This window comes from Panthera pardus, unplaced genomic scaffold, assembly GCF_024362965.1.
Source record: "Panthera pardus isolate Hobbes unplaced genomic scaffold, ASM2436296v1 HiC_scaffold_7, whole genome shotgun sequence".
Taxonomy (NCBI): Eukaryota; Metazoa; Chordata; class Mammalia; order Carnivora; family Felidae; genus Panthera; species Panthera pardus.
In genome coordinates, this window is record NW_026527002.1 from 54,492,001 (window position 1) to 54,508,227 (window position 16,227).

The following is a 16,227-nucleotide window of genomic DNA, read 5'->3' on the forward strand; positions in this document are numbered from 1 at the left end:
AGGGTACAGATTAGAGAAGGCCTTGTGTGACACATTAAAGAGTTTGAACTTTACCCTGAGAGTGCTGGGGAGCTGGTTAAACATTTTAGGCATGACACATCCTGCTCAGATTTGTCATTTAGAAGAATCACCCTGGCTTCATGGTAGATAATGGATTTGAGACAAGCAAGGCAGAAGGCAGAAAGATTAGTCAAGAGACAGTTATAATAATTCATACTAGAGAAAACACTGGCCTGAATTGAGATAGAAGCAACATGGATGGAGAGAAATGTCTGTATTCACCTTACACTACACTGAGAAAACAGAATATTTAGACTTTTCTAATTGATTTGATTTAAAGGGACGTGGTAGGTAAGAAAGTAACCAGGCAAGATTTCCAGGTTTCTGGTGTAGGCATTAAGGATGTCATTCACTAAGTTAGAAAATACAGGGGAAGAAAGTTATGAAATGGTTAATTGACATAAGTCTTCTATAAGAAATATTATGCAGCTATTAAAAATCATCGTTATGGGGGCGCCTGGGTGGCTCAGTCAGTTGAGCGTCCGACTTCAGCTCAGGTCACGATCTCGCGGTCCGTGAGTTCGAGCCCCGCGTCGGGCTCTGGGCTGATGGCTCGGAACCTGGAGCCTGCTTCCAATTCTGTGTCTCCCTCTCTCTCTGTCCCTCCCCCATTCGTGCTCTGTCTCTCTCTGTCTCAAAAATAAATAAACGTAAAAAAATTTTTTTAAATAAAAATAAAAAAAATCATCGTTATGAAGACTATGCACTAATAAGAAATTTATGCTACCAACTTAAGACAAGCAGGTTGCAAAATTTTACATGCACTGTGATTATGGCTAAATAAAATAGGCAAAGAAAAAGAACATAGGGAAATAAAAGAAAATGCTAAGACTGATTATATTAGAGCATTGGAAATTTTATTTTCTTTTATCTATTTTGTAATTGTTAAAATGATTTGATTATGTTGGTTTTGTAATGAAAAATATTCTAAGAATAAAACATTTAAAAATAGTTGATCCATCTAACATAAAACCAAGGTAATATAAATAAAATATTAAAACTAATAAGTCTAATTTCCTGATGTTTATTATGTAAAATATAATTCCTACCACTTTTTATAACATATTTTAATAAACTCAAGTTAGTGACTTACCGAAAATTGAGTTGAGATGAAAAATTAGAGGCAAAGCATATCTCTAAGAAAGTTTCCCATTCATTATCTACACTAGGAACAACTCCCAAAGGCAGTAACTAAAAGACAGATGAAGATAACTAGTGACCAGTCATCTTTCCTAGGTTAAGGAATTCCAAAGGCCTTTTTCCATCATGGACTAGAAAAAAAAATCTACCATGGAATTTTTAAATATTCTGAAAAAAATTCTTCTTGTTAATTCAAGAATTTGATGTATACCTACTTTTATCTACTCCTTCATTTTTTAAAAAATAGGTTACAATTTTATTTGTCAATTATACATCAATAAAGCTAAAAAAAAATTGAGTCCCAGGATCTATTCGGTAAACCTTAGAACCAGGTCACTCAGTGGCACAAACAAAGCAATTACAAAGGAAGAACAGACAATGTAAACGTCATATTTTTTTCAAACTTTACGTGGTAATCAAGTATTTCTTACACATTAGGATGAATGCAGAGTCTGTGTCCATGGTGCTGTATTGGACGACATCATGTTTTCAGAAACATTCATGTGAAAGGTCACTATAACGGGGTGCCTAGGTGGCTGATCCAAGAGAAACTCAAACCTGCCACAGCCCAGCAACTTCTCTAACCTTTTGAACTATCATCCTACATTGGAAAAACCAATGTTACACATGAATTTTAATTCTGTTCCTGCTAAGAGACCATGAGGTAAAAGGAGGGTTCAGAAAACTCCTTCATTTTAAGACAAGTATCATACCCTGTGTAAATGGGTAAGTGACCAAAATGCTCTCCCTTATTGTAAATTCTATCAATCAAAAACATCTTCTTGAGGTAACTTTCACAAACTTTTGTTTTTCAGATTTTGTAAATTTTGTAAATTCAGATTTTAATGTATTCATTTAGAGTAGTCTACATGAAAATTTTAATATATTCAGAATATTTATTGATGGGATAATTTGTAAATGAATTGACAGTAGGATTTCTTTAGTCAATTTGGACCAGACCTTTATTATCTCATTTATTTTACCCTAAATATAGATATTTCTTCTTACCCTAAATATAGATATATTTATTTTACCCTAAATATAGATATTACTTGGAAAAGAACAAGTATGAGAAGAGTTTTACTGAAAGTTGGCACAGATTTGTCTGGTGCTGGATACATTTATGCTCCAGAAGGTTGAGAACTCTGGTTATAATAGCTAAAATGATAATAGTAGCTAACACTTATAGTCACTAAATGCTTAATTATATCATGGAATTTTAACTTTACAATAACTCCAAGACTATAATAGTATTCTAGTTTTCAGAATAGAAAAATAGAAGCCCAGAAAGCTTAAATCAGTCAATCTAGGGTACACAGCCAATAAAACAGCCAGGATTTGAAGTAGTCAGTATGGGTCTAGGGGCTATACTCTCAACCATTCAAGTTGCATCTTTTATAAAAATCATGTCTTCTCATCCAAGTTTACCATTTGTGCAGACTTGTTGGCAATGTGACTTCATTTCAGTTTCTTCAATCTATGAAACTGTTATAATATGGTCAATATTGAATTACAAAGTAGAATGGTAAATGATCAAAACTCACTGTTTAGGGTTAGTTTTGCTATACATCATAAACTTAAGGCCTTAAGAAATTATCAGATAACTTAGGGTAGAAGTAGATATATATTTTTTCATTTAAAATCCAGATAATTGTGTCAAGCAATTTAGATTTGGTTTGAATTTCAAAGTAGTTTTTCACTTCACGTTGTAGAAAATGCATATTCTTAACTGCCTAAATTTATTCAAAGCTCTTGAACACGGGATGTTACAATGCATAACACACTCTTTTTAAGTGTCTTGCATGACATCTTAAAATTTATTTTAAAAAATTGAAACCATGTTATTCATCATGTAGTCATACAAATAAAGTCTAATGACCCATTTTGTGCATGGCATGATTTATCACTTTTCTTATTTTATTTAGGCAAGGAATGCTATGTAGAGAACAACGATTTGCATCTCTATGATGGTATCTGCCTAACTTTTGAAAGATACAAGGATAAAGTTCTCCTATTAAAATTCTCAGTAGAGTAAAATTTTCAGTAGAAAAATGTACAGGCTATACGTCATATGATAATTATAGGTCCTAATTTAAGTTTATTTATAGAATACAGATTCAAAGAGTATTTTTTATCTAACACAGGATATGGTGTATTTTCACATAGAAAACACTCAACTTTCTGTTTTTTAACTAAAAAAACTTTTACTAAAACTTTTTTTGCTTTTTTACTTTTATTAAACTTTTATTTTTGTCCCAGTGAGATATTTTTTTCCAGTCATCTGTGGGATATGGAAGAAAAAAAAAGAATTTTAATAGGCAAAATAATAAAAATGATTATTTTAAGACACATGTACAAACAATGTCTATATAGATTCAAGTATAATTAATAAAAATCATTTTGCGCTTCCCTATTGAGAGTGAAAGAAATTTGTTGGAGGATTTAAAAATAGTTGAAAGATGTTCGATGTCATATTAATGTTTAGTGGCAAGTTTATCACCTTTTTCTATATGAAATTCTATTATTTTATTTTACATTTTATTTTATTTTATTATTTTATTTTACATTGTATTTTATTCTATTATTTTATTTTACATTTTATTGTTTATTTATTTTTGAGAGATAGACAGAGCATGATCGGGGGAGGGGCACAGAGAGAGGGAGACACAGAATCCAAAGCAGGCTCCAGACTCTGAGAGATTAGCACAGAGCCTGATGTGGGGTTCCAAACCACCAACTGTGAGAGCGTGACCTGAGCTGAAGTCAGATGCTTAAATTATTGAGGCACCCAGGCTCCCCTGAAATTCTTTTATTTTAATTGAAATATAGTTTATACACAATATTAAATTAGTTTCACGTGCAATTTGACAGCTGTACACATTATGCTATACTCAATGCAAGTGTAGTTACTATTTGTCACTGTATGACACTATTACAATACCACTGACTGTATATCTTATTTATGCTTTATCTTTCATTGCCATGACTTACTCATTTAATAACTGGAAGCCTATAACCTCCCAATCCCCTTCACTCACTTCTTCTATTCCCCCGCTTCTGGCAACCACCAGTTTGTTCTCTATATTTATGGGTCTTTTTTGTTTGTTTCTTTGTTCATTTGTTGTTTAGATTCCACATATAAGTGAAATCATATGGTATTTGACTTTGCCTGGCTTATTTCACTTAGCATAATACCCTCTAGGTCCATCCATGTTGTTACAAATGGCAAGATCTCATTCTTTTTTCATGGCTGAGTAATAGTCCATTCTCTGTGTGTGTGAGTGTGTGCATGGACGTGCACGTGGGGACACACACGTAAATGTACCATATCTTCTTATCTACTGATGGACATTTAGGTTGCTTCCCTACCTTGGCTACTCTAAGAAATGCTTCAATAAACATAGAATGTGGCAGATATGGGGTTACTCCTGCTATCCATTCTTACCTTTGGAGAATAATCTCCAGTTTTTTACTAGATTCATGGCTACCCATAATAAAAACTAAACTCACAAGTGCTATTGAAACTAAGAATGGCCATACAATTAAATTCAGGCCAAGAAGATATAAACATAGGCATAAGTACTTTTTCTGCTTTCCCCTTTCACACTGGCCCAAATATTTACATATAGTTGTGAGTCATCTCAAACCATGAAAATGAGGACAACATTCCACGATGGAGCAAAGAAATGAAAGATACTGGATTCCTGGCACCATGAAATCACATTAGTAATGGAATACTTACACCCAAAGAGATAAAATTCTGTCTTATTGAATCAACTATTATTTTAGGTTTCTGCTAGAGTAGTCAAAGCTATAGCATAATTGATAGCTGTTTAGCTAAAGAGACTGTCCTCCTGTGAATGAGCTAACTTCTGTAGCTCATCTCTCATTCACCAATTATCCCCCTTGTAAAGTGAAACCAGGAATAAATTTACATATATATATATATATACATACACACATATAATTTACCATGAAAATGGTTTTAAGTTGTCATTAGCCAGGAGATACAGAAAGTGAAATTTACTTATCTATTACTGTCATTCAAATTAAGTGACAAATACATGGAAACAGATGGTCTGGATAGTAAAATACAAATTACAACCTTTAAATCCAGATATTTTATAGTCTTAATAAAATGTTAATGTTAATAACATAAATAAGAATATGACATCCTAAATTTTATTGCTGCTGCTCAGAACTGTTCTTTCAGATGCTCACATAATGTTTCATCAGAACAATAGAGAGTGCATTAATCAGCACTTCTGTTACTAGATTTTAAGTCATATTCTGTTAATAGGTAGTCAGAGAATAAAAATAACAAGAGCTCTAGAACTAAAGTCTCTTTATTCTTAATCCAGTATCCCTTCTGATTATACTAGGTATGAATAAAGTAATTTGCCTTCAGAGAATATTAAATTTTCTTTTTTCATCTACACTTTTGTAATACCTGATACCTTTAAGTGTTTTGTAACCACTCTGAAATCACTTTTTAAATGTTGAATTGGCAAGTTTTGAATTCAGTTAATAGTAAGATTCATATCTAATAGTAGGTAGCTTCAAATAAATTTTTTGTTAATTTAATATTTTTTAGTGCAATTTAATTAACATTTACTTACTCACTGAAAACCCATGTCTGTGGTTCCGGGACCTAGTTCCAGTGTGTGTATGGAGGATTCCCCATAACGACAAGCAATTCTTGGACACCCTGCTGGTGTCAACTCAATTCTCAGGTAAAGGGCTCAGTCCAACAAGATCACCTTTTAATTATCTCAAGCCCAAGTTGTTACCTGTACTTCTGATAGACTGCTATAAATCAGGGGTTCCCACGATCCCATCCTTGCTTGGGTTTGATTAATTTCCTAAAACAGCTTACAGAACTTAGGAAGCCCATTTACTCACTGGATTACTGATTCCTTACAAAGGATATTAAAAGATAGGAATCAACAGCCAGATGAAGAGGTACATAGGACAGGTCTCAAACAAAGAAGTTTCTTTCCTTATGGAGCTTGGGGGCTAGCACAGTGGCACCTGGGAGCCTTGTTTCCCCAACATGGAAACTCCCCAAACCTTCTACTTTTGGGTTTTCATGGAAACTTCATTATATAAGCATGGTTGATTAACTCATTGTCCATTGGTAATTGTTTCAACCTTGAGCCACTCTCCCCTCCTTAGAAATCAGGGGATTTCTTCCAGGCCTGGAAGTTCCAATCCTTTATCCAAGGATGATTCCCCTGGCAACCAGTCCCCATCCTAAGATGCTTCCCAAAAGTCACCTTCATTAACTTAGACCTAGTTGTGGTGGAAAGGGGCTGTTATGAATAACAACGCACCCATTTCACCTTTATGGCTCTGAAGTTTTCAGTAATGAGGACAAGAGACCAAATATTATGACAAAACATTCTTTTTTTAAAATTTTTTTAACATTTATTTATTTTTGAGATAGAGAGAGACAGAGCATGAACGGGGAAGGGGCAGAGAGAGAGGGAGACACAGAATCGGAAGCAGGCTCCAGGCTCTGAGCCATCAGCCCAGAGCCCGACGCGGGGGTCGAACCTACGGACCACGAGATCGTGACCTGAGCTGAAGTCAGACGCTTAACCAACCGAGCCACCCAGGCGCCCCGACAAAACATTCTTTAAGCACTCTTACGCTCTTATCGCCCAGGAAATTCCAAGGGCTTGGGGGCTTTGAGCCAGGAAATGTGGATGAAAACCAAATACATATATGAAATGTATTTTGGTCATCTGAATGACCAAACATATATTGCTTATAAAGCACAATATTGCAGTCCACCCCCTGGTCTTTGAACATGGATTCCTTGCAGCAAAATGATCACATCTGTCACAGCACTTACCTTGGTGTAGCATCTATAGAACAGATAGAGCAGTAGTATAAACAAAATATGCCTAACATTTGGAGAAGCCTTTGTAGGACAGATTTAAAGAAACAACCCATTTGCTTACAAAACCATTACAAACAGTTATATATTCTTCTAGTAGTTTATTCTTTCTCTCCCCTATCTTCTGCTAGTTGTACCTTATGATAAACTGAACAAATATATATGTATTTCTTATAAAACACAGTATCATACCAAGTGATGTTAATGACTTATAATCTGATTCCTACAAATAAAAACGCACTCATTTCCAAGGATCATGGATGTGAAAAATTCTTCAATTTTATATATCTTCATTGTAAGACATAATGCTGACACATGGGTATGGCAACAGCATATTTCCCTCATGATTTGGTCTCTGCTTACTTGTCCAGTTTTTTCCTCAGGCATTCTGTTTGATGCTGTAAGTTACAGAAATATCATACTATTTTTAGTTCCTTAAAGTTTAAATGTTCTGTCATGTTCTCACATAGTGCTCTTCACTTTAACATGGATTCCAGTGTCACTCTCTGTGGACTTTCCTGACTCTTCTAGTGGTCAAAGTCAGGTTGCTCCAAGATGCACCACTTTGTCAAGAAGATCATTTTTAAAAAATATTTGTTTATTTGGACAGAGGGAGAGAGAAAGAGAGAGAGAGGAGAGAGAAAGAGAAAGAGAGAGAGAGAGAGAGAGAGAGAGAGAGAGAGAGAGAGAGAGAGAATGAGTGGAGGAGGGGAGGAGAGGGAGGAAAAGAGAGGATTCTAAACAAGCTCCATGCTGTCAGCATGGAGCCTGATGAGGAGCTCGAATTCACGAGCACTGTGAGATCACCACATCAGCCAAAATTCAAGATTTGGACATTTAACCAACTGAGCCACCCAGGCACCCCAAGAAGACAGTTTTTGAGTTCAAAGCAATCAAAACCTTGCAGATTCAGGAAAAGCTCTTTACCTCTCCCTCAACTGCCTCTGAAGAATTTAGATAGAGGAAGAAAGGCTCCAGGAAGACAGCTGTCACCACAGAGAACTACATTATTATATGAAGTAGGTATGGTAGACCGGGAGGAACCTAGCAAGGCCTGTTAGATCAAAGCCCTTATGTCCCATTGTTTCTGGATGGCCCTGCAAACATTTGTTTACCAAAGATTTACTCTTTTTCATCTTCCTGTGAATTGCGTTCTTTCCCTTTGAAGTCCCAGACCCCTACCCTCTTCTATCTACTTCAGGATGAAGACTTATATACCTCATTTTGCCTGGCTGTCTTTAGAATTTCATGCCTGGGTGGATTCACCTTATGTATGAAATTAAATTTGACTTCCTCTTGTTCATCCATCTCATGCCAATTTGATTCTTAGTCCAACTAGAAGGACCTTGAAGGGCAGAGGAAAGTCTTCCTCTCAACACTCCCATAGGAGGACTCAGGGTCTCTTCTCCCTGTTTCCACTTTATCTTCTATTTATTGACATTATAACTCTTAGTGCTTTGGTGTAATTGTCCATTTATACAATCTGTCTCTTCAATAAATTTTAATCGGATGAGGATAGGAATCTTATTTTTACATATATTTTCATTATTTTAATCTTATAAAGATTAATTTGCATTGAGTTTAGAAAGCTTATCCAGCATAGCCAACATAACACTTTTTTGATGCATCAAATGATGATTGATAGATGTTTTGCTAATAATGCCTAACAGGTGTTTTATCTTACATTTTAACCACAGAGCATAAAGTGAAACAATAATTCTTTTATTGTATGAGTATTTCATTAAATGATTTTATTTTTTTAAGTTTTAAAATAATTATTTTCATAAAGCATTCATGTTGCTAGGTACTAATCTACAGCCTTATGTTTCCTGGTTAATTGGTTATTTTTCCTTTTATTAGTATCTTAGCTAAGGATGTTTTTTTTCTGTTATTTGGCATAATTTCATCATGCCACAATCTTAATGTATAAATTTTTTCAAACATTTCTTTAAGCAAATGAAGGAATTTAAATAGCCAACACATGCATGATATCACTTGATTTTCAGTAATTCACATTCAGTATAAAACAACATGCTTGTCTCTTCCAATGTCACATCATGAGAAGAGCGTATGTTGTTTTAGATTCCATGTTCTTTAAAAGCAGGACTACTTTAGGAAACAAATACATGACTTTTCAAAAGAAGCTCAGCTATAAAAAGACATTTTCTATGGAAATTTCATTGCATTATCTGCCCCAGAACCCTAACATTTAGTCTTCTGATGCTGAGTGGTTTGTTTTGTTTTGTTTTGTTTTTTTGTGCTTTGGGATTTGCCCCCAGCTCTGAATCCTCTTTTTCTCTCAGGACTACAGTACCTATGATTCAGTGTCTATGAAATTGTGATAGATAACACTCCTACATTGTTTTCTATGTGGCAGTTTAAAATCTAACACTTTAGTTATGGTAGCTCATTTAATCCAACAATTATATTAGGTATATGGAAACATTGTCCTATTTTACGGATGAGGAAACGGAGACACAGAAAAATTATGTATTGTCCAGGTTTGCATAGTTGAACAAATTTTGGAGCTGAGACTAGATCCTAAAAATCTCTTCATCACTATCTTCATCATACCCTATAGACAGGATAGGGTGTGATGAAGATAGTGATGAAGAGATTTCTATAAGCTTCTGCCAGCTTTGTGGTTGAATTCCTATTTGTTGTATATAAGGCTTTGGATAAGTAAATAATTCATAGCACATATACTGGAGTAGCTAATAGAATTGAAGGAACAGTTAAAAACAGAGTCATAAGGCTCTTTTGGGACTATACTAGTAGGACTCAGGGGCCTCTTCTCCCTTGAGTGTAGGTGACTCAAGTCCAGTGACTTCAGGTGAAATTGCTTCTTCACTGAATTTTACATTCCCATAGGAATAGTGGATCAACTTGGCCTGGGTCTGGCAAATATCCAAGGATACTAAGGTAGCAATGATGGCACCCTTGAATTATCCTGTCATTCTTAGCAAATCACCGGGAGCCAGGCAGCCGCCTTTCTTGGTTGTTTATTCTCTCAATATGTCACGTACCTTCCTATGGCTTACATGGTAATGTGTAAGAAATAAAATGGCTTAGCTAAAACACGTATACATTAAGACAAATTGCTTTTCTATTTACTCACATGTTTTTAATTTTAACTCCTTTGTCTTTAAAACTGTTCCAGTCACATATTTAAGATGAATTAGATCCATGTAACATTGTTACCAAAACCCCAAGTTTGGCTGCTCATCGTTCAAAAATCCAGTACTCAAGGGCGCCTGGGTGACTCAGTCTATTAAGCATCCGACTTTGGCTCAGGTCATGATCTCATTCATGGTTTGTGGGTTCGAGCCCCATGCTGGTCTCTGTGTTGACAGCACAGAGCCTGGAGCCTGCTTCAGATTCTGTGTCTCCCTGTCTCTCTGCACCTCCCCTGCTCTTGCTCTGTCTCTCTCTTTCAAAAATAAATAAACATTAAAAACATTTAAAAAAATCCAGTACTCAAGAGACAAGTTTTGATTGGAAAGGAATAAGAGCTTTATTCAGGAGGCCAGCCACCTGGGGAGAAGGTAGACTCTTGTCCAAAAACGAAGTCTGAGATTTCTGCGTGGTCCTAACATTTTTCAAGGAACTTTAGGACAGTTAATCAGTAAAAGGGGAGCACAGTGGTCTGTAACACTTCTTGACTGTGTGCAGATTCATTGACACCATCTACAGATATTATCGTGGTGCTTGGTGCTGAGGGTGTGTATTGGTGCAGGGAGGTGGTACAAGTAGGTTTGGTTCTGAGTCTTTCTAGGAAATAGTGCATTATCTACAGATATACAAAGAAAGTGTTAATCAATCACACGGGGGTAGAGGTGCTTGCTAAAGCTCCAAAACTACTAAGTTGGCCGGAGGGGCCAAGGCAGCGGCTTTCATATTGACAAAAATAATTAGTGTTGATAGTTAGCTATTGGGTTAACTGAACTTCCGGGTTCCATATAGGATATATACAATGTGACTTTTATTTAAAATTATATAGTAAATTAAGTTAGGAAAACAAATGTATTCCATTTGCTTGTAATTTTCACAATGGTGATGCTTGTCCCCAAGGCTGCAAAGTCCATGCACATATTAAGGAAGGGAAATATTCCCTTTTACAAAAGCAAGTTTAAAGGTAAGTACATTCTACTGTAAAGCATTTAGGAATTTTATGCATTTCCTAATGATTGTGAAGAGATGTACAATAGATCATGTCCAGGGTTGAAGGTTTGCCCTCTTACATTGATGAAAAGTTATAGAGGCATCATACTAATGTCACAAGTAATGGAAATCATTTCTAAACTTGAGGAGGTCAAATGTGGTTTGTAGTAAGTAAACTGCATTTGCTGAATCAAGCTTTTCAATCTAATTAGTTTAAAGGCTCTGGGTGTACCTTACGACCTTTGGAACAGTTATCCATTTGAAAAGATTTTTGCCCCCTAGACCTCTGTGAACTCTCTTCAGTATATGACAAATTTAATATATAAAATCTTTCCAGACTCACTTTTTTTTTTATTAAAGTTCTGGTCAAAATGATAGTACTTATATAGGGAAGACTGCTGATAATATGAGAAAGCAGCCTGAGTTTTGAAGATATCAATACATTTTTAAATTTATTATCTAATGTTCAAAATAAAGATAAGATCATGGATGAAAACAGTAAAGAGGGCCAAAAATCTTTGTTTCTAGATCCTATGAGCTTTGGATTTTCTGTTCTGCCAAATCAACTTGACCAAACTTAAGCTGCCAAGAACAAATAGCATAGATAAGCCATCAGAGATATCATTTACTTTTTTTCTCTCAGAATATCAACCTATCTCAATATATTGACCAAAGCACGTGAGGAGTTATCCTAAAAGGACTGTGAAGTTACAGTTTTACACTAGACAGAATTATGTGAAAATTCTCTGAGTTCACAAGTTTGGTTGAGTAGAGTTATTTCAGGACAACCTCTTAGAACTCTTGAAAGACGGTCTTCTCAATGTTTGAAACACAGAGATTTGTGGTGGGAAATCCTAGTATTTGCCATAGGGTCATCAGGTGTCCACAGATAGAAAATATATTGTTTTCTTGAAAGTGTGTGTATGTGATCCACATGTGTGACTTACCTTTCTACTAGAGAAAGGAGCCAAAATACCAGCTCTTGTTGTTAGTTAACACTCTACATGCATTCCTTCCAAACTTTTTCTTCTTCCTATATCTTCTATCTTGGTGGATGATTCTGTCATCCATAATGCAAACCAATTAGAAAGTCTGAATTGTTTACTTACTTTTTTTCAAATACATCTAAATAAAACCCAGCTACTGGAAGGTCATTACCTTTTGGCTATAATGGAGCAGCTTCTAATCCTCCTGAAAACAATATTTTTGAAATCTGGACAAAATACAAAATCAACTGATTGAAGCATCACAGAACAACCAAGACAGTTAGAACTAAGGGGCTATGATTCCAGAATAAGGGATAGAACTTTGAGGTGAGCCTCACATTTGCCTCTACTTTGCTCCTGAGACATTTGCCTATTTTTGGTGCAAAGTAAGCTAAAAGTCATAAATTCTGAAACTTGCCACAGTTTAACTGGACAAAATAGCCAGGATTCAAAGTGTCAATAACCCAGAGAGCAGGAAATTGGAAAAAAATAAAACCTGACTCTTCTCTTGCAATTTCTCTTCAAGGCCAACTTCTTAGGACTTGTGCATGGGCAAGACCACAAAAAACAAGCAGAAAGAGTTGCTGAGAAGCTAAAGAATTAAGCAGAGGTTTCAGCAGTCAGGAGGTGTTGAAGAGACAAGGATTCCATGTTAACAAATGGAGCAAGTCTTCTAGATTTTCCGTTGAGGTCTCTGAAGACCTCTAAAGACACCTGTGCAGCTCTGGTCAGTCGTTGCAACCAAGGAGGGATAGAGTTCCTGTCCCTTCTCAAGTCAAGTATTTGTTTCCATTAACTCTGTGGACGTCTAAAAACCTTCTAATTCTGTTCTCCATCTTTTTAAAATTCAGCCATAATTTTGTTTTTTCTATTGTTTTGTGGAATCAGAGGAGCCATTGAAAAAGACATTAATACCACAGCATGGATGTTAAGCCAAAGACCCTCAGGCAAATTTGGGTAATTTTTTAGTCTTTATTTAATTAGGATGAGACTATAAGGTGGCAAACTACTATTTGCATTTTGGGAGGAGAATCTGGCAAATTTGTTCTCTGTGGTAGAAAAAAACAAATACATTATCACCTATGGCAGAGTGAACTTGGAAGGTAAGCCTCTCTGATAACACAGAGCTTCCATAGACAATATTATGAAGGCTTATGGAGAACTCAGGAACTGCAGCTGGAATGTCATTAATGATTCTGAATGGAATCTAAAGGTTTCTTTTCTAAAGAAAAGCATTGATAAGCTCAAATTCCTATAGTTGTATGGCACACAGAGACTGAAAATCAGGTACTTTTACTGATTAGGCTTAAGGAATCTCTGTCATCTTTGGATAACAGTACAAAGATACTGGAAAAATAAAGCTAATATTGGCAGGAAAAGGATGAACTCATTTTTAGCTTTATGGGGGATAATTTTACTTTGTCATATTGGAACGCTTTTGAAAGTAGTGTGTGTGTATGTATATACATATATATATATATATATATATATATATATATATATATATATATATACAAACCCTGGGCAGCAAAAGGGATAGAGTAGAGTGAATCTTTGTAATTTCTGATTTCTCTACATTTACATATACTTTGTAATTGCACTTTAATTTTCTGTTTGGAGATATTACCCACCCCCCAATAGTGTGTACTTTGGGGAAAGTTTTCCTATGTGAAGTATAGGAAGATAAAGGAGACAGACCCTCCCTCTGCTACTCTATTACTACCATGGGGAGGCTACATAACCCACATTTGCCCAGTCAGATACTCTATACTCAGACTGTAGCTCTGGAGTGAGTGGAGTGAGTGAATGGATGAAGGGAATCATTGGAGGTGATGTACTGTAGGAGTAGTAGGGCAGAATGGTGTCCTCAGTAGATCATTCTGCAAATGTACAGATTCTGTCTTTCTGATTTCTCAAAACTCAGGGTATCATTTTTTTTTTCTCTCTCCAATATTGGTGGTCCCTCAGCTCCAGTTAAGTCTGAGCGGACCCAAATGGCTTTTATTAAATTTCCTTTTTGCTTAATTAGGCACAAGTACCTTTTACTGCTTGTGTCCAAGAACTCTAATTGATGCTTATATATTTCATGGGAAATGAAGGAAAATTATGTGAAATAATTCATGTAAAGTCTTAACATAATACATGAAATATAAAAAGTATTGATTAAATATGTGTTATCAATTTTTATAATCAATAGAATAATGGATATGACAATTGAATTTTCTTATGTTCAACAACACTTATGTATTTTCACATAGTAGAAACTTAAATCATCATCTTTTACCCTAGAGTTCCAAGGTGTATGTACTTAGTTCAAGAAGTCTAATTTGATTTAGTCCCTCAGTGCCTTTTCCATTGTCCAGTAAACCCTTTAAAAATTGGCACTAGACCAAAAGGATACAGGCCTAAAAGCTGGTAGAGCTGTGAGAGACTACAATCTATCCTTAAGTAACTGACAACTACATGTCCTGATGGATCCATTCTCAGTCAACCACTCTGCTGAGAATAACATTTGTCTCCATCTTTCTAGTCTGAAGCTAAAGGGGGATATGGTGGGTTAACTGCTTTGTTGTAAGACACATGAACTCTGAATCAATTAGAAACCTTTTAAAAATAGTTTGGGTTCCTCTTTTGCTCACCAATGTCTTTTCTCTTTAGATATGTCTTTGCATACCAGAAACAAGGTTGAGCAGTTCTGATTGATTATTTCCCACTGTCCCTAGAAAAGAGGAACTCTCCAACACAATATCTAGTTTAGTATATTGTGGAAGCCAGTGATTTGAAAATATTATTCCCATTTTGATCAAACCTAATTTCACAATTTTTAAATAGTATTCCCAATGCATGTTTTATTTTCCATGAATGAGGTTGTAATTTTCTGAAAGGGGAGGAGCCATCATTATGTTGTTAGATGAAAACTAACTTCCAAAGAATTTATAGTTTTCCAACTAAAGCCAAATTCCCAATGTCTTTTCTGGGTCCAGCCAAATCTTTATCTTTCTGTTAAAAGAGAGTAATTACACTACAGCAGAGTAGAATGTAGAGAGAGATAAACAAATTGGGCTTAGCAAATACATCATAGTTTCTCATGTGAGCTATTTGGTGTACTAATACGAGACATCTGTATAAACCAATCCTTGCAAGTAATAAGTACAAAATAGTCACATGCTAAGTGTTACTAAGAACAAATGAAAATAATCAGTTCTTCCTGGGAGCAGGTTTGAAGGAAAGCCTTCCCAGAGAGTTGAGGTCTCAGTTACACCTTGATAATTAGTAAATGATTGCTTGGACAAGGGCATTTCCAGTATTTAAAATAGCATATTAAATGATATAAGGTCATAAAAGTGAATAGATTGCTTAGAAATTAAACTAGCCAAATGTGGCTGAAGTGGTCAGAGTTCGATTTTGGGGCCAGGTGTGATGGGAATAAATATGGTGAACTAAGTTGAGAGGAATGTAGAGGAATGGTAGAGAACTCAAGCTTGTTTTACAGGCAGAGTTGTATACCGGAACTAGAACCACTCTCACTGTATTCTAGAATTGCACAACGAGGCAGTCCTGCTTCAAAGACAACCGAAAACCTACTCAAGAAGATTAAAACAGGGAATGACACAATTCAATTTGTATCTTAGAAAGACAGCTCTGGCAAGAAAATGGATAAGTGGGTTAGACAGCGCTGTCTAATAAAAATAGAATATAAACCACATATGTACTTAAAATTTTTAAGTAGAAATAAACAGCTAAATTAATCCAATTTACCCCAAATACTATGATTTTAGTATATAATCAGTATAAACAGTATTAATGTGATATTTAATATTTTCTTTTCCATATTATGTCATCAAAATCTGGTGTCTGTGTTTTACATACATAGCATATTTGAATTTGGACTAGCCATGAAATTTCAAGTGCCCAATAGCCCCACGTAGTTAGTGGCTTCCATATTGGATAATGAAGGAAAAGGGATTAAAGACGTGG